Below are 4607 nucleotides of genomic sequence, written 5' to 3'. Positions count from 1 at the left end.
AGCTCCTGTTCAAATTCTATTGGAAAAATCTGACTGAGGGTAGCAAGAAATCCATCCCACAAATATTTATTACACACAAACTACTATACTATGTGCTAGGAATACAACAGACAAAAACTAAACAAGGCTAAACATTAGTGGCACACAGGGAGGTCTCTAGTAACATGCAACAGGAATGAGGTAACTGTAGCACTAAGTCTTCAGTCCTTAGTTTTGCTTCTTTGGAAAAGTCCTGTCCTAGTTCAGTGATTTTGCCAGCTGTATTTTTGTCCCCAGAGGTGACCAAACAACACCTTAGGTCAGAATAGAAAAGGATTGGATTGCCTGGGCCTTTCTCCAAGAAGTGCTTAGGTAAGAACATGTGTGGGTAGGGAGAAGCTGTACAAGATGTAGTTTTGACAAGTGTCAGCAAACGAACGAGGGGCCAAAAGCATTTGGAATCTAGGTAAAGGCCATGGAGGTGGCTATGGGCTTAGACGGCAGTGATGCTAGGGAGGCAGTGCCACTCTGGGAGAAAGTGTAGGTACTGATGGTCTGAATATCTGAAGACAGGCCCAGTCCCCGGGGATGCTGTAGCCCTGTCCTCGCTTTCCCATCCCCCACACTATGATGCTATAGTGTGTTGTCAGGGCTGCTGACTTGGCTGTCTCCCACAGAACCGTGAACTCTTTGAGGGGAGGGGCTGTTTCTGTCCTTTCTTCCCAGGTGCATGCATGTGCCAAGCAGAGAAATCACTGTTTCTCTGCTTCTGGGAGGGGTGGGGCAAAGAGACACACAGAGACTACAAGCCACAGTGTAAGAAACAGACAACCCTGAAAGCGAGGCAAGGAGGGAGAAAGGAAGAGGGGAAACACGCATCCTCTTTACTTTTTTCTCTGTTGCTGCCAGCCCACCAAACCTCCTCCTCCAGTATTCACCTTTTCATTCTCTCCACCCACCTCCTTGAAAGATTGACAACTAAATGAAACTCATTTCAGAGATGACTTCAGCAAACAGTCAGGGAGAGGAATCCCAGGAACGAATGGGGGATGTGGGAGCATGGACAGCTGCATTTAAGGTTCTGTGAGCCTTTGAGCCAGCCCCTGCTCTCTGGCTTCTGGAAAGGATGCTAACATCTTAGAGACTCAATTAGGGCCTCAGATGCCGACTTTACAAGAGATCCAGAGAGCAAGTAGAGACAAGCCCAGGTGGCAGTGTCTCAGCAGAGACTCCCTGAAATCTTGGTACAGGGAGAACCCTGAGTTTGTCACAGTTTATCAACCAAGAAAATGAAACACATCTTTCTTTCCACATCAGAGAAAGGGATTCCCAGGGAAGAGAGAACTGGTTCTGGTTCTTTCCCAGGACTTTGTCATAAGTAGCAGCCTTCATCTGCGGCCTTGCCTCATCAGCTGAGTTCCCAGGAAAACATTACATTGAAGCTAATAACTGTTGCATTTTATGACATCTGCTCAATTTATTACAGTTATTCACATCTGAACATTTTTGATAGTACAGCCTTCCCCAATATAAACAGATTTTTTTTCACAGAATGAATACTTAAATTGTTTCTTCTAGGGTGTGTAAATCAGCAAATGAGATCAAGCCTACAACATTAATGATTCTTTTCTCATCAGCCTCTGTGGATCTCACAAGCAGAAGTTGCACTTTTTTCCTGAGGTTTCAAGTTAAGAAGAGAGTATTCAGAACCAGGGATAAAGGATGTAGTGTGAAATCCAGGAAGAGAAGAGTGGTACAGTCTTGTCAAAGAGCTTTGTGGGAACATCTTCACCTTGTAATGATACCCCTAATCACTGGTATGTTAGGAATTCGGTGCTCCTTCCCAGGCTGCCCCCTGAAGCCATCTTTCAAGTGGACTTCATCTACTTGTCAATCATCTGAAGGAATGGCAGAAATGAATGAAGAAGAAGGCTTGGGAGGCTGGCAGCAGCAAAGCAAAAGATCAAGGAGGACAGGATGATCTGTTCTTCCCTCTCCCCTTTCAAGGCTGTCTAGATTTATCTCTTTTCTTCTTGTTGCAAAGATGCAACAAGACAAAACTTCAGCTGAGTTTCTCAAATTGTGATTCATTGTCCTGTGTGCCCCTCCTTCTTGACTCTGAGATTAACAGGGGAAAGGATATTCTACATATAGGAAACAACATGTGCAAGGTCCCAGAGGCTCAAGAGAGCTATTGGGGAACTGTTAGTCAAGTGTGGCTCTAAAGGAGAGTACTGGGGGTTGGGGAGGGCAAAGAACAGAGTATAGGGGCACATGATAGAGATGTGTGTACAGAGATAAGTAGAAATCAATTGTGCAGAGTTGTATAGGCCAGCATGAGAACTTTGAACTTTATCTGAAGATCAAGGGGAGTCCACTGAAGGACATTAAGTAGGAGAATAGCAGGGTCTGGTGAGATTTAGTAAGATCTTTTTTAACTGCTGCTGGTAGAAGTGAATGGTGAGGAATAAGACTGGTAGCAGGGAGGCCATTTAGGTCATTAAAATAATTCAAGCAATATATCATGTCCTGGACAAAGGTAATGAAAACGGGAAGTCCAGTTTCTCTAACACCACAGCCAAAGACAAATTAGGATAAAACTTTATGAAACAGATTTCATAGGAATTGGTTTGTGATTAAATATGGGGATGTGGAAGAGGAAGGGATATATCTTGATAGGTTTCTAGCTTGAATGTCTAAATGGATGGCTGTGCCATTTGTTAATTATGGTTATGGTTTGGTCTTGAGAATGAGGGTTGTGATGAATTTAGTTTGGGGAAATCCAATTAGAGATATTCAAGAAGTTGGATATTATAGATCTCAGGTTAGCAGAAAGACCTGAACCAGAAATGTATATTTGGGAATGATCACATACAGATTATAATTAAATTTAGCAACAAAGAAATCATTGGTAATTTTAGAAATATCACCTTTAATAAAGTTGCAGGTAAGTTTTCAATGGGGTGGAAGAAAGTACACAGGATCCTATCTGATGAATTTTTAGAAACCACGAATTTTCACTGAAGCCAATCTACCTACTGGTGAGATTTTTCTCTAGCAGCCAGTTTTCATCAGACTATGTGAGTGAGGACAATGGAAGAATAGCTTGTATAAATTGGACTTGAGAATGACAGAGAAAAGGAGATGAAAATGTTGACAAGAGAGCAGGAAGTCAAAGGAACTGAAGTTCTAAAAGAGTGTGAAAACCAAGTATTTTCATAATAGATGAGTAAGTAAGCTATAACAACAGCAGTTGCAGTTAGAGAATTGAATGTTTAAATTTAAGGTATCACAGTGGATTAATTGTAAGTATAATCAGTGGCGCAGACAGCTGAAGTCCAGTGAAGGAGGAAGCCATTTCTGGTGAGAAAGACAAGGGTGTTGGATGGATCTTCATAGGGATATTGTAGTTACCCCCAAAGAATACCAGATCTCAGAATAGAGAGGAAGAATGTGGGCCTGGAGACATAATCTCCAGTGAAGAGAAGATTAAAGACATCAATGTTGAAATGAGGAAAATAATTCAAGCCATTATTACATTTTATTTTCCTAGCCCTGGGCCTGACACAGAGTAACATCATGGGTGAACAAATGAATGAACTAATAATCTAAGGGATTCTGAGTCTTAGAAAAACATGGGGCCCAGTCAAGGTGATTTTTGTTGCAGACACATGTTTAGGCTCAATAGGGTGAAGACAGAGACTTCCCTAAATTCCCAAAGTCATCCTAAAAGAAGTAGGTGGAGTCTCTAGAGATTCATTCCACATTAGCCTTGGAACTAGTCACTACTGCTCTGAATCCTACTCAAGAGATTTTTCCGCAAGCCTGCCATGGGAACATTGATGAGCCTAGGTCTATGGAGGCTGGACTCTGGAAAAAGATGGTGACATCTACTGTACCACCCTGGACACTTCTACTCTCTATGTGCACACACAATTTGGCCTGGCTAGAGCCCAGGGCTTTGGAGTGTTTGCTCTTTGAGGACCCCTTAGAGAACCCTCTGAGGATGGAGCTGTTCCTCCACAGATCTCATTATACAAGAATGTGGGGCCTCCTGGTCTGAGCAGACTTTTAACACACCCTAAATCTTTGCTGCTGCATACAAGGGCACTCCAAATTTGGAACATAAAGACTGCATTTCTTAGTAGGAGAGCCTTCTATTCACTGACTTCCTATTATTCTGATGTCACTTTGTATAAGGGTTATAGATATAAATAATTGCAACAGAATTTTCAAGAGCAAACGTTATTGCTACAGATTGAAAACACAAAACAAAAATAATTCTATTAGTGGGTTGAAATAATAATATTAGGCTATGTAATTTTTTTTGTAATTTATGCTGGGAGGGATTGGGGGCAGGAGGAAAAGGGGACAACAGAGGACAAGATGGCTGGATGGCATCACCAACTCGATGGATGTGAGTTTGAATGAACTCCAGGAGATGGTGATGGACAGGGAGGCCTGGCGTGCTGTGATTCATGGGGTCGCAAAGAGTTGGACACAACTGAGTGACTGAACTGAACTGAACTGAATGTTTTTTTTCCTATGGCAATGGCACCCCACTCCAGTACTCTTGCCTGGAAAATCCCATGGATGGAGGTGCCGGGTAGGCTACAGTCCATGGTGTC

The sequence above is a fragment of the Bos javanicus genome, chromosome X (assembly GCF_032452875.1).
Source record: "Bos javanicus breed banteng chromosome X, ARS-OSU_banteng_1.0, whole genome shotgun sequence".
Taxonomy (NCBI): Eukaryota; Metazoa; Chordata; class Mammalia; order Artiodactyla; family Bovidae; genus Bos; species Bos javanicus.
This window is presented reverse-complemented; position numbering follows the sequence as displayed.